This window comes from Callithrix jacchus, chromosome 19, assembly GCF_049354715.1.
Source record: "Callithrix jacchus isolate 240 chromosome 19, calJac240_pri, whole genome shotgun sequence".
NCBI classification, from domain to species: domain Eukaryota; kingdom Metazoa; phylum Chordata; class Mammalia; order Primates; family Cebidae; genus Callithrix; species Callithrix jacchus.
The window spans coordinates 48107503-48134263 of NC_133520.1; the positions used below are offsets into that span (position 1 = coordinate 48107503).

Consider the following 26761-nt stretch of genomic DNA (forward strand, 5'->3'; position numbering starts at 1 on the left):
ATATTCAGTGTAGTACTGTTTATAATAGAAAAACAATGGAAAACAAACAAAGACATAAATGACAGAGCTGAGATTTTAGCTGAAGGTATTCTGGCTTCCGTGTCTGTCTGTCTGATAAATTTAGATTCAATTCTCTTAGCCTATGTTCCTGTTATTTCCTAAGCCTATAACAACCAACATCAAATGCGGATAACTTCTGAAGGATATGCTTAGCTGGCTGTGTAGTGAGAGGAATCTCCTGTATAACTCAGGTACTCCAATTTACCAATACAACATACCTAGGAACTGGCTGTAGGAATGGACGTTGTAAATATAGCAAGGCTTGTAATGACCTCTCAGAAATCTCTTATCATAATGATTGCACCTTTGGTCTAAATTCCAAGAATTCCTAAGTTAAAAGGGTCTATACCTATTTGAATTTTTTACCATAATTATAAGTCATGCTGGTATGTTTCCTATCACACTAAAAACTAATGTTAAGCTATTAAATTAGTGGTAAAGGGAAGTGAAATATGGAAAAGTTTCCCATTTCTAATTCAGTGTTTGCTTGTTTGACAGAAAATAAATGGACGAATCAATAAAATAACAAAAGCTTTTGAGTGGAAGTTTGAAGCTTGGTATTTTTTAAAGACATATCCTTAATGATCATGTCACTCCAAATTTTATAAATTAAGTGAAAACATATATTGCAATAATATATTTACACATTCACATTTCAGGTAAATTATGTCTTAATTCAAGTGGTGTGGCCCAGAGTTAGTTCTTCAAAGAGAACAGTGTCAAAGAATCCGATACAATATTAGCAACAGTTAGACAATTATACTGCACCTGAGATTTTTACTTAGATCCCTGGGCCTTAGTAGGTGAGGCTACTGGTTTTATCACAAGCACTTTAACTCTTGATAGACATGGATCGAAAGTCATTATTAGATTGCTTTTGTCTCTAAAAAGACACAGAAGTCATCGTCAGACTGGCCTGTTTTATTAACTTCATTAATATGAAACTGGTTCTGCTTAATAATACCTTATTTAGGAGAAATGTCTTAAAGAAGAAAATTTACACTTGTAGCAGAAAGCTCTGTATTCAGAAAAGGGGTTGCTTGACTATTTGAATTCTGATCGACCACAGCCTTCACAAAAACACAATAAACTACATGTTCTAATACCTCCTTGAAACCTTGAGTTTTACAGATTTGAGTGGCATGTACTCAACCAAGGACAATCTTAGATGAGCTTAAGGGAGAGATTAGCATAGGGTCTTTTCAGTCTCTATGTAGAATTTTCATTATGAAATTGTGATTTTTCAAAGTCTGTTAACTAATTATTAGATTTAACTTATTAGTATTTAAAGATTACTGGCACTTGACTGGGCACTGCAAAGTCAGCATCTACTTAAAGCCATGTGTTCATAATTTCTACGATTACTTATAATAAACACAACAACTTCCTTCTGCTTTGAGAATGAAAGGCCTTAGTTCAATTTCACAAACATCTAGTGAGTCCTTACAATAGACCAGGAACTCTGCTTTTCCATTAAATTCACTTCAATGATTATAAGACAGTAATACATATTTGGTTCCACATCGGTCTGACTGGCAGAAAACTAAACAGATTTCATCGACATGATGATGTCCTCGGTATTATGGGAGTAACGAATGGAATCCCCCAGAAAACTCCTAAGTCTTTATTTTATAAAAGATAGTACTCTTTGAGGAAGGCATGGTTGTAGCTGGATCTGCACAATTCTGCTCCCGACTCACCGCTGTTGGCTCTTGCCGAGGAACAAGTCGGTCAGGAAGCCACGCAGCACCCATGGCTTTTAAGGGTATCGGAAAAACACCCATGGAGCCGAAGTGGCAATTCACTGAATTTGAATCACTCTAACCAGCTGCAAGGTAAAATCCCTGGAGAAGGTGTGTGCTGACTTGATTGGAGGAGCAAAGGAAAAGAATCTCAAAGTCAAAGGACCAGTTCAAATGCCTACCAAGACTTTGAGAATCACTACAAGAGCAACTCTTTGTGGTGAAGGTTCTAAGACATGGGATCATTTCCAGATGAGAATCGACAAGTGACTCATGGACTTGCACAGTCCCGCTGAGATGGTTAAGCAGATTACTTCCATCAGCACTGAGTCAGGAGTTGAGGTGTAAATCACCAGTGCAGATCTTTAAGTCATCTATTTCAATAAATTGATTACCAGTTGTTAAAAAAAAATATGGAAAGGTCACAGGTATCCTTTGAAGTACCAATTAATGCCCTATCATCATCATTGCTACCTGTATCTGATGGCAAACTGTAGGGGTGTTGTCAGGAAAATGAGGAGAGAAGTGCTTTGCCTAACTCAGCACTGAAGATCTAATTCTGTCCTGAAGATCACCTGCAACTCATGAACAGTCAGCCAGTGTATGTGATCACTGAAATGTCTATCACTGGAGCAGAGCTTCATTGAAACTTTAATAACAAGCAGTGTTTGGTCCTCTTCCATTTTCAGAACCAGGAAATCAGGCAAATACCAAAATTACACAGACTGCATGTCAACTGGGAAGCAAAAGGAAGGATGGCAAACCCCCAGGATAGCCATGTTATATAGAATAAGGGAATGAAGTAGCTTAGAAGCCTGCAATGTGGATCAAATGGGAAAAATCTTAATAGCATTGACTAGATTCCCAACTAAGCAGAGAACTTCTGGCAGGCCTGCTAGTTACAACTTAAACATCCCACAACTAAAACAAGGAAGAGCTCTCTCACATGTTTCTTTTTGGTCCATGTAACATCTCATTTGGTTCTTTCAATAATACTAAGTCAGTCTTCCCATGTTACAGCACTCCCCTATGTTACACCCGTGGAAAATGAAGTCTTTCAAATCAGGTGACTTGTACAAATTCAAACAAAAAGTGAGTGAGAACATGGGCCTCAAATCTGGGTTTCCTAAAGTCAACTTCAGCGTTTAGTCTGTTCCATGGTAAGGATAGGAATGTCACATGAGATACATGAATGACTCAACCACATTCTTCAACTTGAGAAATTAGAATGACAGGTGGCATCTTAGCAAAGGAAATTATTTTCTAAACACTACTCCAGGTTAAACCTTTGATTTGTACTTCCCATCTAGCAATTTAAAACACATTATGAATTTGTCGGCATTTCCGGGATCCACAGCCTTTGGCATAATTAAAGCCCATTACTTTGGTTCAGAGTATAACAGCACCACATGTGCTGTGAAAACATATTCTCCTAAAAGCCCCTAGGAGGCTTTTACGTTTTACATTAAACATTTACAACCCGTAATAAAAACTTAGCAGAACATGTCAAAGTATAAAACTTTTTATTAGCCATAGTGTGACTCACCACTCAGGGATACTATCCTCAGACCCGGTGCCTACTATTTCATAACCTGGAACTGATGGATGTGAGATAAGCATTTGTGTGTCTAAGGAAACCTCTTCTGGCCCCTAAGTCCAGCACATCAAAAATATCCTTATGGTATTGACAGTTTTCTCTATTGTAGAGTTTTGAGAGCAGTTTCATGTTCAAAGACCCCACCTCATAATTTTATTTTGTATCATTCCTTCTCTTTATCAACCCACTGAATAACTCAACCTTATAATTTTATTCTTTCATATTCAACTAGGGTCAGTTTCATCTCCAGCTCTTTCTCTCTAGCAGAAAGTCACAGTTGGGGAACCACAATAGCGTGAAAACACTCTGATCTTAATTCTACCATAAGAATAAAGAAAAGTCCATAGCATTTTAAGGATTTAAGCGAAGATTAACTCTCAGTTTCTCATTTAGGCCAAAACCTATGTAGACCTATGAAATGAAAAAAAAAAAACAACCAAAACTCTATGAATTGTACTGTTCATAATTTTGATCAGGAAAAATAATACTGAGCACATTTAGATATGTGTTGAGTAATTTAACAGAGGCATGCATATGATATAAAAGCAAGATAATAATAAGTCTTCATCTTTTAAAGAGGGGAGTCTCACTGTGTCATCCAGGGATCTTTCCACCTCAGCCTCCCAGGTAGCTGGAACCACCACCTGAGCAAGATCCTGTGGCTCAAAATTATGTCAAGACAAAGCACGGCCTTTAAAAGGCATGCACCACCATACTCAGCTAATTTTTTAAATTTTTTTGTGGAAATGGGGTCTTGCCATCTTACCCAGGTTGGTCTCAAACTCCCAGGCTCAAACAGCCCTCCCACTTCAGCCCCCTCAAAGTGATAGAATTATAGGCATGAGTCACTACATCCAGTTAATATTTCTTTAAAAAATATTTTTCAGTTTTATATAGAAAAACTTAAAACTTCCTTTATATGAAAAAATGCACATAAGTGGTATGTTGCTACAGTGGGACTGGTCTCTAGGTGCTGATGGAAGCTCACAGAAAACAGAATGAAGCTAATAAAGCCAAGGTTAAGGATTTTGATCCCATAAGTAGAGAGGATTGAAGAATTTAGAATAATTTTAAAACAATCAAAACTGTGTATTCCAACCACACATTACATCTGTAAAGCCTACACCAGTAATTCTTTGTCTTTTCTTTTGGGCCACACATCTCATTGATAATCTGATTTTAAAAATCTATATGCAGATGAATCATTTTGGATATACCACCCAAGAACTGAGTCTTGAAGGCCTTCCTTGGATTACTAGAGTCCAGGCATGAAATTCTGCTCTCCTGAATTCAAGAACTGCATCTTAGTCTTCCTTTGCCAGCATCAAGCACAATGTCTGCATCCAGGTGATGGGAGAGCTGATGAATGAGAATGTGAACCCATGGTTGAGTGATGGATGAGTGATTATGATAAAGAATAATGTGCTTGGTTAAGAGAATGGTGTAACTTGTTTCTGAAGGAACAAATGATTCCCACTCCTCAGTAGCATCACTGTAATGTTTTCTTAAGTTATGACTGAGCACTGTAGCTCATGCCTATAATCCCAGAATTTTGGGAGGTGAGATGGCCTGCTTGCTTGAGCTCAGGTGTTCAAGAGCAGCCAGGGAAACATGGAAAAATCCCATATCTACAAAAAAATACAAAATTTAGCCAGGCATGGTAGCACATGATTGTAGTCCCAGCTACTTGAAAGGCTGATGTGGGAGAATCACCTGTGGTTAGGAAACTGAGGCTGCAGTGAGTTATAATTGCACTACTGAATTCCTGCCCGGGCAAAAGAGCAAGACCTGTGGCTCAAAACTATGTCAAGACAAAGCACAGCCTGTTAAAAGAAGCCAATTACTGAACTTACATGTGAGTGTTCCCAATATATTAGGAACACTCTTGTACAGTGAAACTCTCAGTATGAGTTCCAGAGGAGTACTTTTTAGAAACTGGGAAGACATCTAAGCCTAAATATTATCCAAACTTATTTTGAATGAAACCATCATGTTATACTTCGAACTGATGTGGTTCCACTAAAATGTTTTTAAACTGTTTGAAATGGCTATTGTTCCTGAGTTTTAAAGATGTACTGAAGCCTTTAAGTCCAATGCCCACCTTTACCTTTCTTTTCTGTGGGTAGCGTATTACAAAAATAGCAGCCGATTTCAATTTTCACAGAAGTCATTACTCGTGTTAAACACACTGAAGAGCGTACACCTTATCTGTTCCTGCAAGTTGTTATAATAAAGAATAAACACGACCTTTCCTTATAAATATATAAATTCATGGATCAGCTCATGGCTTGGTTTTACTTTATTCTTTCCCTCCTTTTCTTCATAAATCAATCTTTGCCCTTGCATGTATTTCTATTTCTGGAATGGAGTTTTCTATTAATTTTTTTCTTCCGCTTCCACATAAGAAATAGGACTATAATTATAACTGTACTTTTATCATTTGCTTTTTTGACAACTGTTTGTTTCTTTTACATCCCTGATTTTCCCCAGGTACGTTCATCTGTTAAGTCATTTCCAAAATTGTGATTTTACTTTTTGTGTTCATCATATGCATTTCAACTTTTGCAGCAATGAAATATAGTTACCACTAAAATACAAGTGCATACAGAATTTACACTTTAGCGCCCAATGGCTCTGTACATTAAATGAATATGTGCTAATGTCCTATTAAATGAATAGTCCATTGTTTCACTTTTATTTAGACAATAAGGATTCCAAGAAAGATTTTTATCTTTTTAGAAGACTCAAAAAAGTGTCTGTTTTCCTGAGTCATTCTCCTGTGATCTGTCTCTAAATGCTGGAAGTGCTTGACCTGGGCCCCTTTGTCTTCTGTAACTACATATTCCTGCAGGTGATTCTCATGCCAACCTGTGGTTTTAAATATCATAATATAACCCAATGACTCTCACATCTAAGTCACCAGCTCTGACTTCTCCTTAGACTCCAGGTTAACATCGAGCTGCTTACTTGACATCTTCACTCCAACCAAACGCAATCAAAACAGAACTTAAGTCTGCCTTTCTCTACACCTTCTGCCTTCCTCAGCTCACCAACATCCTCAAATCCAATAATCTTTCATCTCTTACCTCTCAAATCCAATCTGACGAAACTTCTGAATCAAAGTATTTTTTTTACTTCCATCCCTATTCAATTACTCTCATCTCTTCTTCAATCCCCTCTTCATAGAGTAAAATTATTTAGAAACATCATTCAAATCCTTTCATACACTACATCCAACAGCTTTCCACTGAATCTAAAATAAAATCCAAAGTTCTTGTTTTCCACTGAATTTAAAATAAAAGCCCCCGATAATCAGCTTTCAAAGCCCCTGATAATCAGCCCCCAACCATCTCTTCGATGTCATATGTCCTATCACTTACCCCCTTCACCTGCTGGACTTCAGCCACACTGGCTTCTTTCTGTCTTTGCACAGTGCACATTCATTCTCACCTTAGGGTCTTTGCGCTATCTTCTACATAAGTTCAAAGTTCCTCTCTCTCTAAACAAATATCCAATGGCTGGTTCCTTCTGGCTATTCAGCAAAGAGGTCTTCTACAACAAACCAATCCAATGTAACAGACCCATCTGTCGTTTACTACCACCTTACTTATTTTAATTATCTCGATGACATGTATCACTAATTAGTAGCTAAACTGTTTATCTCCTGTCTTCATCCACTAGAATGAAATATCCATGAGATGATGAACCTGTCTCCATCACTGCTGTCCCCATAGCTTTGACATTGCTTAGCACATAGTCATATACTGTGTGCATATAACAAATATATTTTAAACACAAACTAAAACTGTATGAATTTTATGGCAATGGGTTTTTTCCTTTTTATAGAAAATTATCACATATATTAAAAGATCTCAATTAAATCTAGTCATTTTAGACAATTTTCATAGAAATTCTAGCAGTAAAAATATTAAAAGACAATGTTTAAAATATTCCAGAACTTTACAGTACCTATAAATCCTACATAGCGTTAATTAGACATTCTGAATTGTTGTACTTTCAGTAATTAATAAAAATGCAGATAACTAACATTTCAATGTCTTTTTGTCTCAAGTAACATATTTTATGTTACTCCAGATTTAAGGAATTTAATCTGAATTTTACCAGCAATGTGCAAAATACCACCAAGGACTGCTATAGCTTTGTCCCCAAATTTCCTGGGCCCCTTCCTTTTGTACGCATCTGGATCAGACTTTTCATTGCATTATGATTAAAATTACTACAAAAAGTAGCCCTTTCTCCTTTTGACTTTCCTCACTCATTTTTGTTCCAAACACTGAAGTACAATTTCTTCTTCTTCCTCCTCTTCTTCTTCTTCTTCCTTTCTTTTTTTTTTTTTTTTTTTTTGACAGGGTCTTTCTCTTTCACCCAGGCTGGTGTGCAGTGCAACCATCATAGCTCATTACAGGTTCAAATTCTCAAATTCCTAGACTTAAGCTGTCCTTCCATATAAGCCTCCTGAATCACTAGGACTACAGGCGCACACCACCCCACCCAGCTAATTTTTTTCTACCCTTTGTAGAGAGGGTTTTGCCATGTTACCCAGGCTAGTATCAAACTCCTGGCCTCAAGCAATCCTTCCACCTCAATCTCCTCGACTGCTGGGATTACAGGCGTGAGCCACCACACCTGGCCTCTGAGTACAATTTCTCAAACACCATGTTATTCATATCACTCCCTTATCCCCTCCCCCCAAAAAACTGTACCCATTAAGATTTCACTAACTCCCCTCATGAAGACTTTGTGCCCTAGTTAAGCAACCCTTCTTGCAGTCCCCAATACCTGTGGGCCAGAGGGTTGGCTGTTACAAAAAACAATCACTGAAACCACCGTATACACCAGAAGCATTGTCTATATGCCAAATAATTTATGTATTTTGAGAATATATGTATACGTGTGTGCGTATACACACACATATATTTGAAATTGCAAGTACAATTTTAAAAGTATTTGATTAATCCAATAAAATATTTTACTTAAATATGCAGTAGTGTTTCTGAATTTATAGTATTTTTAGTCATTTTCCATTTTCCCAATAAACAGACACCAAAGAAACAACTACAACAATGTTAGAGTCCTGAATGCTTTTGACATTAAAAGGGCCTCCATATTTTAAAAGGTTCTACTATGTTCTACCTCGTTTCTTGAACTCAATACAAATACTATGTTGCCAACTGATATGCCTCTCAATTCAAAGCGAATAACAATGTATACTGCCTCAGAAGTCTTCCTTAATACACTCAGTTTTTCTGATCAGCTGCCCATTACTATTTTAAACATTCATTGTCCCTGTTTGATCCAACTAAATAAATCATTTTTATATTTTAAGTCAACTCACTTTTTACTCATGAAATGTTATTTAAATAAGTAAGTAAAAAGGTTAGAAATATCCCTTAAAACCTCTCTGATTTACCCTGATGGGTCTGAAAATTTTTTATAACTATTTTCATTAGAACTAATGAAAAACCATTCAAGAAAATCTCTACATCTAGCTCCCACTTACAAGTTAGAACATGCGGTATTTGGTCTTCTGTTCCTGCATTAGTCTGTCAAGGATAATGGCCTCCAGCTCCACCCATGCTCCCACAAAAGACATGATCTTGTTCTTTTTTATGCCTGCATAGTATCCCACGGTGTATGTACCACATTTTCGTTATCCAATCTGTGACTGATGGGCATTAGATCAATTCCATGTCTTTGCTATTGTGAATAGTGCTGCAGTGAACATTCATGTGCATGTGTCTTTACAGTAGAATAATTTATGTTCCTCTGTGTATATACCCAGTAGTGGAATTGCTGGGTTAAATGGTAGTTCCAGTTTTAGCACTTAAAGGAATCAACACACTGCTTCCCACATGGACATGAAGAGGGGAACAATAGATACAGGGCTACTTGAAGGTGGAGGATGGAAGGAAAAGGGGATCAGAAAAAAATAACTGTTGAGTACTAGACTGGTCTGTCTAAACCAAAATTTAACCAAAACATTTAAACATAAACTGGAATTCAAGTTTTTAGAATATAGTACCCATTCTTTCCTGTGTTTATACACATCAGGAGAGCCATAATCATGCTATAGCAGTAAACTTATTAACTCACTGATTTTAAATTTTTTAACTTATTGCTTATCAATTTACTACCAATCTCCTTTTATTCACTAAAACTGGCAAACGTTCAATGCAAGCAGTCAACTCCTGAGTAACAATGAAATGTGAAACATTCAACGGATATAACAAGTCAATATTCTAAAAGTCATGTCTCAAAATTTGATTTCATTCCGAAATTCTTCCAAATATTCAATCATCCTTAGAAATCTGACTTAAAACTTGAAACCTCAAAAGTACATCTCACAAAATAGGCAAGTTCTGTATCAATGAGGAGTGAGCTTATTACTACATTTGTGTTTTCCCAAAGAATAACACACCCAAAGATAACTTAAACCCATACATGCTTCACTCCCTTCTGAGAGGCTGACCTACCTTCTCTGTTGCTATAATATGCAGGTTCTCTGTGTAACCATGGTCTAGTAATTCCCAGGTTCTGCTCACAAATAACCTTGCTCATTTTTCAGGGCTTGACTTAGGCATCACTTTCCCTGAAAGCCCAAGATTGAGCAAGGTGACCTTTCTGTGGGCTCCATTAGCATCTTGTGCTGAACCCTAGACTGAACTCATGATATGTAGACAAATACTTAATTCTTGCCTCCATATCAGGCACTAAAAGTTCAAGAACACCACACAGTATTCATTTATCATATTTTCCCAAGAGCCTAAAACTTACTGCTTAATATAGGTTAAATGATACTAGGGATCATGTCACATATCCTACGATGCCTGGAGCCTAAAACTTTCTAAGTGTAAAATTTTAACAAATTATCCAACAATTCACAAACATATTTAGAATTTTTAAGAGACAGGGATATAGGCCTAGAGAAATAAAATCCTTCTTTCCAGTGTAAAATCAGTAAATTTCCAAGCTGTCCAAGAGAAACTCTCTTAACTCCGAAAATTAAAAATCTGCCAATGTCATTTATAGGTTATTCTGATGCTTAATTACGTTTAAGAGAAAGAAACTTTTTAATTTTTTTATTTCTGAGATTCTGGTGCATCCATCATATAAGCAGTGGACATTGCACCCAGTGTGTAGTCTTTTATCCCTCACCCCCCACACCCTTTCCTCCAAGTTCCCAAAGTCCAATGTATTATTTTTCTGCCTTTGTGGCCTCATGGCTTAGCTCCAGCTTATGAGAACATGTAATGTTTGGTTTTCCATTCCTGAGTTACCTCACTTAGAATAACAGTCTCCAATTCTATCCACGTTCCTGTGAATGCCATTATTTCATTCCTTTTTATGGCTGCGTAGTATTCCATGGTGTGTGTGTGTGTGTGTGTACACATACCACAATTTCTTTTACAACTTGATGATTCATGGATATTTGGGCTGGTTCCATATTTTTACATCGGCAAATTGTGCTTCTATAAACATGAGTGTGCAAGTGTCTTTTTCACATAACTTCTTTTACCTAGTGCTGGACCAAGCAGCTTTTACTTCTTTAAGGCACCTCCACAATGTTTTCCCAGTCATTGTACTAGTTTACATTCCCACCAGGAGGGTACAAGTGTTCCCTTCTCATCACATCCACACCAACATCTTTTTTTTTTTTTTTTTTTTGAGATGGAGTTTTGCTCTTGTTACCCCAGCTGGAGTGCAATGGCGCGATCTCGGCTCACCGCAACCTCCGCCCCCTGGATTCAGGCAATTCTCCTGCCTCAGCCTCCTGAGTAGCTGGGATTACAGGCACGCGCCACCGTGTCCAGCTAATTTTTTGTAATTTTAGTAGAGACGGGGTTTCACCATGTTGACCAAGATGGTCTTGATCTGTTGACCTCGTGATCCACCCGCCTCGGCCTCCCAAAGTGCTGGGATTACAGGCTTGAGCCACCGCGCCCGGCCCTATTTTTTTTTTAACTTTTGATTATGGCCATTCTTTCAGGAGTGACGTGGTATTACATTGTGGTTTTGATTTGTATTTCCCTAATATTAAGTGATATTGAGCATTTTTGCATTTGCATCCTAGCCATTTATTTCTCTTCTTTTGAGAATTGTCCATTCATGTCCTTAGCCCATTTTTCAATGGGATTATGGTTTTTTCTTGCAGATTTGTTTGTGTTCCTTCTAGATTCTGGATATTAGTCCTTTGTCAATGTGTAGATTGTGAAGACCTTCTCCTGCTCTGTGGGTTATCTGTTAACTCTGCTGATTATCTCTTTTGCTGTGCAGAAGCTTTTCAGTTTAACGAAGTCCCATCTATTTATCTTTGTTTCTGTTGCATTTGCTTTTGGATTCTTAGTCACGACGTCTTTGTCAAAGCCAATATCAAGAGGGATTTTCCGATGTTATCTTCTAGAATCTGTATGGTTTCAGGTCTTCAGTTTAAGTCCCTGATTCATCTTGACTTGCTTTTGCATAGGGTGGGAGATGAGGATCCAGTTTCCTTCTTCTACATGTGGCTTGCCAATTACCCCAGCACCATTTGTTGAATAGGGTGTCCTTTCTTGACTTTATGTTTTTATTTCCTTTGCCAAAGATCAGTTGGCTGTAAGTATTTGGCTTTATTTCTGGGTTCTCTGTTCTGTCCCATTGGTCTATGTGCCTATTTTTATACCAGTACCATGCTGATTTGGTGACTATGGCCTTGCAGTATAGTTTGAAGTTGGGTAATGTGATGTCTCCAAATTTATTCTTTTTGCTTAGTCTTATGTAGACTCTTTTTAAGTTCCATATTAATTTTAGGATTGTTTTTTCTAGTTCTGTGAAGAATGATGGTGGCATTTTGATGGGAATTACACTGAATTTATAGATTGTTTTAGAAAGTATGGTCATTTTCACAATGCTGATTCTATCCTTCCATGAGCATGGGCTGTGTTTCCATTTGTTTGTGTTGTCTATGATTTCTGAGAAACTCTTCCGTAAATCCATCCAAAATCATTACTAGAATCTGTTCACATCTAATTTTCAGTAGTAAAGGAAAACAACTGATTGGCATTCTAATTAGCCACAACAGAAATTATAGTAAACATTAAAAACAACTGGTGACATTTACTGTGCACTTACACACAGGGGACTGTTCAATCCTTTATCTCACATAATCAGTATAAAAACACCAAAAGGTAAGTATTAGTACCTCACATATTCTCCAGTTGAAGATAATGAGAAACTGAGGCATTAGGCTAAAAATGACCCATGGACACAAACCTGGTAAGTGCCACAGTGGGCATAAAAACCATTTTGGTGTTTCTAATGCTGTTAGAGTGATTCTTTTTGCCAAACAAAGCAAACTCAATAGTGTAATTTGCTTTTTTTTATGTGAGCAATGTATAAAATCTGTTTTCCTTTCTTTTTATCATTTTAATATCCTCTGGTACTTTTTAGATAGTTCACGGAGAATACAGAGAATATCTGTTCTGATATTTGGTCTTTGACCCTAGTTCCTGACATAGAACTCCTAAAATCCCTTACAATTTCCTAAATAACAATATCATCTTTTGTTCCAATGAAGTGACTCTTTGTAGGCTCTTGGATAGCCTCAGGATGTTGGCTGGTTGCCAGGAAAACCAACAACACAATTGGGGGGTCAGAACTTTCAACCTTCCCCAACAAACTCCACCCTTGACCTCCAAGGAGGATAGAGGGACTGAAGGTTGAATTGATTACCAATGGCCAATGATGTAATCAACCATGCCTACAAAATGGAGCCTCCTTAAAAACCCAAAAAGATAGAAGTTGGAATTAAAACAAGGTTACTAAACTGAAACTAGGTGTCTGGAGGGTAATATGCTGGGCAGACACGGGAGTTCCGTGCCTCTTCCCACATTCCCTGCCCTAGGCATCTCTTCCGTCTTTGTGTTCATCTGTATGCTTTGTACTCTCCTTTATAATAAATAGGTAAACATCAGTAAAGTGTTTTCCTGAGTTACGTGAGCTGCTCTATCCTGAGGGCAGATCATGGGAATCCCTGATTTAAATCAGTCAGACAGAAGTAAAGATGACAATCTACTACCTGTAACTGGAATGTGAGGTAGGGGCAGGTGGGGTGCGGTGACTCGTGCCTATAATTTCAGCACTTTGGGAGGCTGAGGCAGGCGGATCACTTGAGGCCAGGAGTTTGAGACCAGCCTGGCCAACATAGTGAAACCCTATCTCTATTAAGAATAAAAAAATTAGCCCAGCGTGGTGGAACTTGCCTATAGTCCCAGCTACTTGGGAGGCTGAGACATGAGAATCTTGAACGCAGGAGGTGGAACTTGCATTAAGCCGAACTGAGACTGCACCTCTGTACTCCAGCCTGGGCAACAGAGCGAGACTCCACCCCCCAACCCAATGAAAGAAAAATTAAATTGAAGTAGAGGGCAGTCTTGTATGGCTGAGGGGTCAATTTGTGGAATCTGATGCTATCACCAGGTAGACAATGTCAAAACGGAGGTAAATTACAGAACATTCAATTAGTATCGCTGGAGAACTGCTTGGTATGTGGAGATAAACCCCCACACACCTGGTATCAGAATTGTGTTGAGTGGTATGTGAGAGACGAGAGGAAAAAAAAGATTCTCCTTCTTTTTTCCCAGAACTCTAACTTTGAACCTAAGTTTTATGCAAATGGAGGCTTGTAATTTTAGTGAGACTTTAGTAAGCAGTGGCCAGACAATCAAGGCAAACTGCAGACCAGTCCTACCCAGAGCTGCAGTATAGTTATCTCACGCAAACATTCTCAGCTCTTCTCCTCTCCGGCATTCCTATTCACCAGCTCGACTGTCTTCCCCCAGCACAAACCTTGGGTTACAAGAAAATCGAACAGGCAATTTCTTCTGCAGAATTTTGATGCATAGCCCTGAAAATGTAATTCTCACAAGACAAAAAATTATTACAGCATCAAAACCCTCCCAGATTATTTTCTTGAGAATTTGTTGCTTCTTTTTAAAATATTCTGGCTGCAAATCAAGCAGCATTTTCCATGGATATTTTCTAATAGAGTGCTTCATAAATACAAAATATATAAAAATTCTACGATAAATACCGATATTCTAACACATACACAATCAAAGCTAAGCAGGTACCCAGGCCTGATTTCCTTCTGCCTGTTCTCTCGAAGTGGGAGCCACTACTGAATTTAGTGTTTATCACTAATGTGTACTTTCTTAGAATTTTCCTGTAAACACATATATATATTCTAACATTTCATACCTATTTTGCAAATTTTAATTTGCAACATGATATAAATGGTATCACACTGCTCATCTGCAATTTGCCGATATCCAACTGCAATTTCAGTTTTGCAGAATATTACATTCCTGGAATTGATTCCTGTGGATATGTGTGCTTATAGTTCCACTGTATATACAGTATGACATTGCTTGAATACAATATGCTTCATCAGTTTCTCTACTGCTGAACATTTAGGGATCTCTTGTTGGTTGGCAGGCTGGTTTGTGCTTCAAATAGAATTTATTTATTTTTACAGCAGTTTTAGGTTCACAGCAAAAGTAGGAAGGTACAGAGAGTTCCTACATACCTCTGCCCCTACCCATGCACAGCCTCCCCCACTATCAATATCCCTCATCAAAGAGATACCTCTGTTACAACTGAAGAACCTACATTCAGGTATCCAAAGTGTATAGTTTACACTGGGGTTAACCCTTTGTGTTAGATATTTGATGGATTTTGAGAAATTTATAATGATGTGTAACCACCACTATAGTATTTTACAAAATAGTTTCACTGCACTAAAAATGCGCTGGGCTCACCTATTCATCCCTCCCTGCCCCCATCCTTGGCAACCTCTGATCTCTTTAGTATCTCCACAGATTTGTCTTTGCCAGAATGTCATATTGTGTAGCCTTTTTCAGATTGGCCTCTTTTGTTTAGTAACAATCATTTAAGTTCCTCCATGTCTTTTTATTAATTGATAGCTCATTTCTTTTTATCACTGAGTAATATCCCATTGTCTGGATGCACCTGTTCATTTATGTGTTCACCTACGGAGGGACATCTTGGCTGCTTTCACATTTTGGCAGTTATAAACAAAGCTGCTATAAACATCTGTCTGCAGGTTTTTGTGGGGACATAAGATTGCACTCATTTGGGTAAATACCAAGGACTGTGATTGCTGGACTGGACTGTAAAAGTATCGCTTTTTACTTTGAAAAACGATGTAAAAAACTGCCAAACTATCTTCCAAAGTGTCTGTTCCACTTGCATTCCCATGAAGAATGAATGAGAATTCCTGTTGCTCCACATTCCCGCCAGCATCGGAGGTGGTCCGAGTTTTGTATTTTCGCTCTTCTGATAGATGTATAGTGATCTTTTGCTTGTTCTTGCCATTACAAAAATAACATTGACATAAATACGTATGTGCATGTTTTCATGAGCCCAAGTGCAAGAGTGGGTCTAGGCCGGGTATATTTCTTGGAATGAATTTGCTGGGTTCCAGTTATGACCATCTTAAACATTAGTAGTACAACCACATTGCTCGGTAATGTCAATTTACACTTCTAACAGAAACGCATGAGAATTGTTATTAGTTCACATCTTTGCCACCATTTTACATTGTCAAAGTCGAAAGCTTTTGCCAATTTCATGCATGGGAATTTGAATGTGACTTTAATTTGTGCATTCCTTATAACTAATAATCTTGAACATCTTTTAAAATATTTGAAAGCCATCTGAGTGCTCCTTTCCATGAAGTATTTCTTCAAATATGCTGAACATTTTCCAACTACGATAGTCTTTCTTTCTTATTGATTGGTAGGAGACCTTTATGACTTTGGAGAGTAAAATTTTATCCACTTATATTTACATGTTAAAAATACCTTCTCCCAATCTGAGGTTTATAATTTTGCTGGTGGTAGGAATGGAGTTTTTATGTTGCGCCATTTTATTTGCTTTACATATTTTTTTTTTTAAGATGGGGTTTCACCATGATGGCCAGGCTGGTCTTGAACTCCTGACCTCAGGTGATCCACCCACCTCAGCCTCCCAAAGTGCTAGGATTAAGGGCATCAGCCACCGCGCCCGGCTTATTTGCTTTACATATTATGGTGTCTGTTGATATTCAGACGTCTTTAATTTTAATTTAGTCAAATATATCTTCACTTTGTTTCGTGGTTGGTGCTTTGGGGAACTTTTAAAAAATCAGCTTTATTGAGGTATAATTGACATGCAATGAAATTTACCACTTACAAGTATACAACTTGATGAGATTTAATGCTTTTCTACAATCATCTAATCATCACCACAATCACAAAATAGGACATTTCCATCTTTTTTATGGAATAAAAACATTTGCATGTCTCTGCAGTAAATTCCCACCTACTTCCTCCAGCCCTTGCCAACCACTCATCTGCTTTTAGTCACTCTAGCTTTGCCTTTCTACCATTTCATACAGATGGAATCATTTGCTATACAGTCTTTAGTGTCTTGCGCCTGTCACTTTGCTTAAGGATTTTGAGTTGCATCCACGTTGTTGCACAGATTAATAGTTCATTCTTTTTGTTACCACATAGCATCCCTTTATCAGTTGATGGAACTTTTGGTCATTTTCAGTCTGAGGCTATTGTAAGTAAAACTGCTCCAAACATATGAGTACAAGACTCTGGGTAGAAACGGGATAAATAACTGGGGTAAATAACCAGGAGTAGGCCACTGTGTTGTATTGTAAACGTATGTTTAATTTTATAAAACTGCCAAACAGTTTTCCAAAGCAACCACGACTTGCATTGAAATATAATTTTAAGTTCTATATTACTTACTGTAAAAAAAAGTGCAACTAAAATAATTTTATGCTAAAGGATTAGAAAGTTATGTGACAAAAAAACTTAGCATTTCCTTCTGTACCAAATCTATTAATAATTATTTATATATTTAATGATTTTCCTGTAAAGCATCTGAATTAAATTATATATAAGCATGCTAACAAAAATGAATCCCTTATATAAAGTATGATACGGTTTGGCTGTGTCCCACCCAAATCTCATTTTGAATTGTAGTTCCCATTATCCCCACGTCATGGGAGTGACCCAGTGGGAGGTGATTGAATCATAGGGGTGACTGCCCCCTTGCTGCTGTTCTGGTGATAGTGAGTTCTCACAGCATCTGATGGTAAGTAAGGACCTTTCCTTTCTTTGCACAGCACTTCTCCTTGCTGCCATCATGTGAGGAAGGACATGTCTACGTCCCCTTCTGCTATGACTTTAAGTTTCCTGAGGCCTCCGCAGCCCTGTGGAACTGTGAGTCCACTAAACCTCTTTCCTTTATAAATCGCCCAGTCTTGGGCATGTCTTTATTTGCAGTATGAGTATGGACTAATACTAAGTAGTAAATTAGAGGGTCATCATAGTGTGTGAGGCAGGACTAGATTGCAGCTCCAGACAGAGCAGTATATGGGGGCCCGCACTGTGAATTTTAGCCCCAGATTGACTGCAAAAACAAACCAGCAATCCTGAGAGGATCCACAGTCCCTCTGAAGGACCCAGGAGACCACCCAAAACTGTAAGTACCCCAACCACAGAAGTGGGAAAGGGAGACCCTCCTCTCCCAAACACACACTCCCATTAGAGAAGCTGAAGGTCTGTTTGCAGAACTTTCTGACTTTACCTGAAGCTGAGTCAATGTGGATTGCTGAGCAACATAAAAGGGTAAAGGAAGCAGCAGAAAGGCCCTGGGAGCTCGCTGGGTCCCCTAGCAGGCCACCATTCCTGCCTGGAACCACAGGGATCCAAGGGGAGAGGAGCATGGGGTAAAACTCCACAGGCAGAAGGAAATCTCTAGCTGAACTCTGTAACAATTTGAATGGGGTGAGAAGTCGTCTGGCCAGACCTCAGGGAAGGGTGCAAACCTACTATACAGACTCCACAGGCAGGGGAAGAACCAAGCCCTTTTGTTTTGCAGCTGGGAGGTGAGTAGCCTGGAGTATGTGTTCAAAACCCATCACACCCTCTGCCTGGAAACAGACTCAGGGCTGTCATTGTGGGGGGCATGGTGGGAACAAGACCAGCCCCACGGTTTGCATGGGAGCTAAGTGAGGCCTGTGACTGCTGGCTTTCCCCTGCTTCTCTGACAATCTGCATGACTCAGCAGAGGCAGCCATAATCCTCTAGGTACACAACTCCAGTGACCTGGGAATCTCGCCCTCATCCCCCAGAGCAGCTGCAGCAGGACCCACCCAAGGAGAGTCTGAGCTCAGACATGCCTAGCCCTGTACCCACCTGATGGTCCTTCCCTATCCACCCTGCTAGTGGAAGATAAAGGGCATATAATCTCGGGAGCTCTAGGTCCCTGCCCACTGCCAGTTCCTCCCCATACTACCATAGCTCATGCTCTCTGGAAAGTGCCACCTCCTGGCAGGAGGCCAGCCTGCACAAAAGTAGCACACTGAACCACGACAGCTGAGAACTGTCATTGAGTCATTGCACACTCCCTCCACCTTCACCACAACAGGCACTTCTATCCATAGCTGAGAGACCCATAGATGGTTCACATCACAGGACTCTGTGCATACAACCCGCAGTACCAGCCTGAACCGGGCAGACTCACCAGATGGCTAGACCCAGAAGACAGACAATAATCACTGCAATTCGGTTCACAGGAAGCCACATCCATAGGAAAGGGGGGAAAGTACTATATCAAGGGAACAGCATGTGGAAGAAAAGAATCTGAACAATAGTCTTCAGCCCTAGATCCTCCTTCTGACAGAGCTTATCCAAATGAGAAGGAACCAGAAAACTAACACTGGTAATAGGACAAAACAAGGCTATTCAACACCCCAAAAATTCACACTAGTTCATCAGAAATGGATCCAAACCAAGAAGAAATCCTTGACTTACCTGAAAAACAATTCAAGATGTTAGTTACTAATCAAAGAAGGACCAGAGAAAGGCGAAGCCCCAAGCAAGGAAATCCAAAAAATAATACAAGAAGTGAAGGGAGAAAGCTATCTATTCAAGGAAATGGATACCTTAAAGGAAAAACCATAAAACTTTCAGGAAACTTTGGATGCACTTTGAGAAATGCAAAATACTCTGGGACGTGTCACCAACAGAATTGAATAAGTAGAAGAAAGAAATTTAGAGCTCGAAGACAAGGTCTTCAAAGTAACTCAATCCAACCAAGACAACGAAGAATAAGAAAATATGAACAAAGCCTCCAAGAAGTCCTGGATTATATAAAACGACCAAACCTAAGAATAATTAGTATTCCTGAGGAAGAAGAGAATTCCAAAAGCTTGGAAAACATACTTGGGGGGATAATTGAGGAAAACTTCCCTGGCCTTGCTAGAGACCTGCATATCCAAATACAAGAAGCACAAAGAACACTCAGGAATTTCATCACAAAAAGATCTTCACCTAGGCACACTGTCATCAGGTTATCCAAAGTTAAGATGAAGGAAAGAATCGTAAGAGCTGTGAGACAAAAGCACCAGGTAACCCAGAAAGGAAGACCTGTCAGATAAAGAGCAGATTTCTGAGCAGAAACACTACAAGCTAGAAGCTATTTGGGCCCTATGTTCAGCCTCCTCAAATAGCTAAGAATTTTGTATCTAGCAAAACTAAGCATCGTATATGAAGGAAAGATACTGTCTTTTTCAGACAAACAAATGCTGAGAGAATTGACCATGACTAAGCCACCATCGAAGGAGCTCTGAATCCTGAGATGAATCCTGGAAGCATCGAAACAGAACCACCTTAAAGCATAATTCACATAGGACCTTTAAAACAAAAATATAAGTTAAAAAGCAGAAACAAACAAAAACCAAGCTATGCAGGCAACAAAGAGCGTGATGAACGCAACAGGACTTCACATTTCAATACTAACATTGAATGTAAATGGCCTAAATGTTCCACTTAGAAGATACAGAACCACAGAACAGATAAGAACTCACCAATCATCTGCTGCCTTCAGGAGAGAGACTCAGGTGACAGCTAAAGACTCACATAAACGTAACGGGGTCAAAAAAGGCATTTCATGCAAATGGACACCAAAAATGAGCAAGGGTACCTAGGCTTATATCAGGCAAAACAAACTTTCAACAGCACTTAAAAGAGACAAGGAGGGACATGACATAATGGTAAAAGGCCTTGTCCAACAGGCAAATATCACAATCCTAAACATATATGCACCTAACACTGGCGCTCCCAAATTTATAAAACAATTACTAATACACCTAAGAAATGAGACAGACAGCAACACAATACTAATAGGAGACTTCAATACTCCACTGATAGCACTGGACAGGTAGACCATCAAGAGAGAAAGTCAACAAAGAAACAATGGATTTAAACTATACCTTGGAATAAATAGACTTAACAGATATATACAGAACATTTCATCCAACAACTGCAGAAAACACATTCTATTAAAAGTGCATAGAACTTTCTCCAAGATAGACCATACGATAGGGCATAAAACAAGCCTCAATCGAAGTTATATCAAGCAGTCTCTCAGACGACAGTGGCATAAAACTGGAAATCAACTTCAAAAAGAACTTTCAAAACCATCCAAATACGTGGAAGTTAAATAAACTGCTGCTGAATGAGCACTGGGTCAAAAACGAAATCAAGATGGAAATTTAAAAATATCTGAATCAAACAACAATAATGTCAGAACCTATCAAAACCTCTGGGATACAGCAAAGGTGGTGCTAAGAGGAAAATTCGTAGCCCTAAATGCCTACATGAGAAATAGTGACAGAGCACTAACTGACATTCTAAGGTCACATCTCAAGGAACTAGAGAAATAAGAACAAACCAAACCCAAACCCAGCAGAAGAAAGGAAATAACCCAGATCAGAGCAGAATCAATGAAATTGAAACCAAAAATATACAAAAGATAAATGAAACAAAAAGCTGATTCTTTGAAAAGGTAAATAAAACTGAGAGACCGTTAGCAAGATTAACCAGTAAGAGAGAAAATCCAAATAACCTCATTAAGAAATGAAGCAGGAGATATTCCAACTGACACCACTGAAATACGAAAGGTCATTCAAGACTATTATGAACACCTTTACACACATCAAGCAGAAAACTTAGAAAAGATGAATAAGTTCCCTGATGAGATATCAGGGATCATTAGATACCATTAGATACCCTGAACAGACCAGTAACAGGCAGCGAGATTAAAACAGTAATTTAAAAATTACCAACAAAAAAAGCTCCAGGACCCAGCAGCTTCACGGCAGAATTCTACCAGACATTCAAAGAAGAATTGGTACCAATCTTTTTGACACTATTCTGTAGGATCGAGAAAGAATGAACCTCCTTAATTCATTCTATGAAGCCAGCATCACCCTAATACCAAAACCAGGAAAGGACACAATCAAAAGAGAAAACTACAGACCAATATCCTTGATGAACACAAATGCTAAAATCCTTACCAATATACTAGCTAAACAAATCCATGACACATCAAAAAGATAATCTACCATGATCAAGTGGGTTTCATACATGGGATGTAGGGATGGTTTAATATATGCAAGTCAATAAATGTGATACACCACATAAACAGAAATAAAAACAAAAATCACACGATCATCTCAATAGCTGCAGAAAAAGCATTCAACAAAATCTAGCATCTCTTTATGATTAAAACTCTTAGCAAAAGCAGCATACAAGGAACATACCTTAATGTAATAAAAATCATCTATGACAAACCCTCAGCAACATAATACTGAGTGGGAAAAAGTTGAAAGCATTTCCTCTGAGAACTGGAACAAGACAGGAATACCCGCTTGCTCCACTCTTCGTCAACACAGTACTGGAAGTTCTAGCCATGAGAGCAATCAGACAAGAGAAAGAATAAAGGGCATCCAAATCAGTAAAGAGGAAGTCAAACTGTCACTGCTGATGATATGATCGTTTACCTTGAAAACCCTAAGGACTCCTCCGGAAAGCTCCTAGAACTGATAAAAGAATTCAGCAAAGTTTCTGGATACGAGATTAACATACAGATTAGCTTACAAATCAGTAACTCTTCTATACACCAACAGCAACCAAGTAGAGAATCAAATCAAGAACTCAATCCCTTTTGCAATAGCTACAAACAAATAAATAAATAAAATGCCTATCAGTCAACGAAGTGGATAAACTATGACATATATATGTGTATATATATATATATGAAATATGTATATATATGAAACTGTGATATGTGAGTATATGAGAGATGGAATACTATGCAGCCATAAAAAGGAATGAATTAACAGCATTTGCAGTGACCTGGATGAGACTGGAGACTATTATTCTAAGTAAATTAACTCAAGAATGGAAAACCAAACACTGTATATTCTCCCCAATATATGGGGCCTAAGCTATGAGGATGCAAAAGGGTAGGAATTATACAATGAACTTTGGGGACTTGGGAAGAGTCGGGTGGGGTGCAAAGGATAAAAGACTACAAATATGGTGGAGAATATACTGCTCAGTTGATGGGTGCACCAAAATCTCACAAATCACCACCAAAGAACTTACTCATGTAACCAAGTACCATCTGTACCCCAATAATTAATGAAATAAAAAAGAAATTGATACAAAGTAGTAAATTAAATATTACTACAAATGTACCATACCAAGACCATTATCAATTTACATAGGATTAAGCATTAATATAGTAACAAATATCAATATTTATACCAGCAACACTGAAGACATTAAATTCCTTGAAACAGGAAGATAATGGCTGTATATTCTTTGGAGACTACAGTAGGATATAAAAAGTCAAATGAACTTTTGATATAAAAAGTCAAATGAACTTGAAATGTTAAAATAGCTACATCAGTATTATTAAAAAAGGAAAGTATTATCTAAAGAAGGAAAACCAGTCAAAATCAATGCACACTTACTGAGACTCTATTTCCTTCCAAACTGTATTATGTACCTGTGATACAAGATGACTGAGAGGCCATCTCTGCCTGCAGCTGCTTTCATAATCTGAGAAAGGCCAAAGTAAATGTAAGGAGACACAGGAGTTAGCAGCAAGTTGCACAGTCAAAGGGGGACTTTATTTTGTTTGAAAAAGAAGAGCGTGGGAGGGAGGGAGAAAGAAAAACTAAGCAAGTGAGAAAGTACGAGAGTGAGAAAAATAGTAAAGCAAGGAGGTAGACAGGCAAGCAAGTAAGCAAGAAAGAAAAGAGAGTTACTTTGTCGTAAAGGAGGGAGATACAGGCCCAGCATGGTGGCTCACGCCTGTAATCTCAGCACTTTGGGAGGCCGAGGCAGGTGGATCACCTGAGGTCAGGAGTTCAAGACCAGCCTAGCCAACACGGTGAAACCCTGTCTTTTTTTGTAAAAAAAAAAAAAAAAAAAAAAAAAAAGGAGGGAGATACACTGTAAATGCAGGACAGCTTTACAAGGAAGAAACATTTTACAGATATCTAAAGATGAAAAGGCTTCCTTCAGGTGAAGAATGTACAATGGTCTTCCAGGAAGAGAGAGAACGGAGTATATCCAAAGGATGTTTGTGCATGTCTAAATCTGCAAATTGGCAAGTAGCAACATGAGGAAAAATGCGATCTACTGTTAGAAAGCTTTCCTAAGCTCCCCTCATCCTTCAAATAAAATTGTGCTGGTTACATGGCATTTGAAACCTGACCTTACCCCTCAGCAGAACACTTGGGAGTTCCCAGTCACCAACAAATGCTTCTTCTCTATGCCTTTGTTCTTTTTCCTTAAGGAATACTTCCTTCCATATCACACTCTAATGAGCTATATTCACATTTTACCCATTTACTCTTTCATTCTTTTGAACATCAAAAACATTCATTAATTTAAGTACCATCTGTCAGGGAGTCCCACTCAGATGCCATCCCTATACCTTCATACAACTTCACTAATAGCTCCAGCCATAAGTATTCTCTTTCCCAGCGTTAGGAAGGCAGGTACACTGAACCTACAGGCAGAAAACTTTGCCTCTATTGTATCTTTGACGGTTGCTCCCATTGCATTTGTTCTAGCTCTCCCTTTAGCAATATAATACTTTCCATATGTTAGAGCTGGGCTAGCACACCACAGCCATAAACCAAATGACAGCTCAAGAGTTAAGAATGGCTTGGGGCCAGGCGCGGTGGCTCACACCTGTAATCCCAGCACTTTGGGAGGCCGAGGCAGGCAGATCACGAGGTCAAGAGATCGAGACCATTCTGGCCAACATGGTGAAACCTCGTCTCTACTAAAAATACAAAAATTAGCTGGGCATGGTGGTGCGTGCCTGTAATCCCAGCTACTGAGGAGGCTGAGGCAGGAGAATCCCTTGAACCTGGGAGGCAGGAGTTGCAGTGAGCCAAGATTGCACCATTGCACTCCAGCCTGGCGACAGAGTGAGACTATCTCAAAAAAGAATAGCGTGTACTTTTTTCAACAGTTGAAAAAACACTGCAAGAAAAAGAAAAAAAAAACTTCTATGGCACATGAAAATATGAAATTGAATTCTTAGTGCCCATAAGTACAGGTTTTTTAGGCACACAGCCATGTTCATCTGTTTGCATATGGTCTGTGGCTGCTTTCACACTACAATGTCGAAGATGAATAGAAAACATCTGACCCACAAAACCTAAAATATTTACCATCTGGCTCTTTACAGGAAAAATAAAATGCGCCAACTTCTGTGTTACAGCTTCAGCTGCTGTAGTGCGTTCGCTCCGGTGATGGCTAAATCATATTCTTAAATTCAGAAAGTAAGTATATAAAACCCCAAGTGTAGTTTTCAGTTTTTCACAAGCATTCGCTTAATTCAGCTCTGATCATCTAAATTAACAGCCTCTCCTTCCCCTACCCTTAGTGCTGTTCTCTATTATTACAGTGGGTACACCATCATCAAAACCACAATCCCTGATCTGTATTTCCACCGGTGCTGTTTCTGTTTGTATAAGCCCTCCATACCGTATTTGTGAGGACCAAGGCTTCCAGAACAGCACGGGTCATCAGCACATCAGCAGCTTACTGCCTAGCAACGCCTGTACCATCTGGGGGGAGTCTGAACAGATGATGGGATGGAGCAGAGGAGAAGGAAGGAACAAAAGCTGGATGCGCACTTTGCTTGATAGCCCAGCCCCCTTTGTCTGAGGCTGACAGGTTAGACGGATTAAAACATCTGCCAATCTTTTTGCAGTGTTCGAGATGAAACTGTGCAACAGGTGAACTCCAGGTTGGTTTTCTCCCAACTGGTTCCCTCTGTCTTATAATTAGTGGAGACTCTCAGACTTCAGTGTTTTCCTAAGTTTTGATTTCGCTTCATTTTCTGTATCTCATGAGAAACTTAATGGGAAATTAGGAGCTCATCTATGACTACAATGAGAATTCTCTAAAATCTTTTTTAAATTTCCAGAATGAGACTTTAGCTCATATCACAAAGGACTATTAGGTAAGATACTGATGTTGTATTATTCATTGGAATTTAATTTAGTATAAAATTAGATACGTAATTCAACTATTCCATAAAATGCCTTCTATTTTGGGAATTTCAATGATGTCATCTGTGTCCTTTGTGTCACCACTCTTCCCTAACTGGAAAGCAGCACAAATGCCTGTTAAAAATACTAAGAAGAGGCCGGGCATGGGGGCTGAAGCCTGTAATCTCAGCACTTTGAGGCAGGCAGATCACCTAAGGTCAGGAGTTTGAGACCAGCCTGGAAAACATGGTGAAACCCCATCTCTACTAAAAATACAAAAGTTACCCAGATATGGTAGCATGTGCCTGTAATCCCAGCTTCTTGGGAGGCTGAGGCAGGAGAATCACTAGAACCCAGCAGGCAGAGGTTGGAGGTTTCAGTGAGCTGAGATTGTGCCACTGCACTCCAGCCTGGAAGACAGAGTGAGACTCCGTTTCAAATAAAAAAAAAAAAAAAAGAAACTAAGAAGAATTATTTCCACATAACTTATAAATCACAATTTAACAAGCAGTTCCATTCCGGTCCAATTATCTGCCAAAAACTGTTAAATATTTTCTTATAACTCTTTTGTTCCATACGAACTCTGTTGAAGTATCTAATCTCTTATTCTACATAGACAAGATAATCATTAAATATTAGAATATTTCCCCTCTGCCACACTTCCCATCTACTTTGCTTTTCCCTAAAAATATTGGGAAACAAATATTAATTATGTAACTGAAACATAAGAATATTGAAAAATAAATATCGTTATTGATCATTTATGTTCTTTCCCAACCACGGTGGTCTTTTGCCTCTCATTTCCTCAAACAAAATTCCATACAAGTCAAAAGGAAGAAAGTAGAGAGAACAAACAGCAACAATGTTAATATTTATTTTCCTTATAAATAAGAATTTATTATTTCAATAAATTTT

The 26761-nt window shown here is 38.6% G+C and overlaps 1 protein-coding gene and 1 pseudogene across 23 annotated transcripts in view; one reads left to right on the forward strand and one right to left on the reverse strand.

The window, feature by feature from the left end:
* Positions 1-26761, reverse strand: part of RYR2 (ryanodine receptor 2) — a 781807-nt gene that overhangs the window by 514353 nt on the left and 240693 nt on the right. The window lies entirely within an intron of this gene.
* Positions 1772-2171, forward strand: LOC144580459 (small ribosomal subunit protein uS10 pseudogene; annotated as a pseudogene).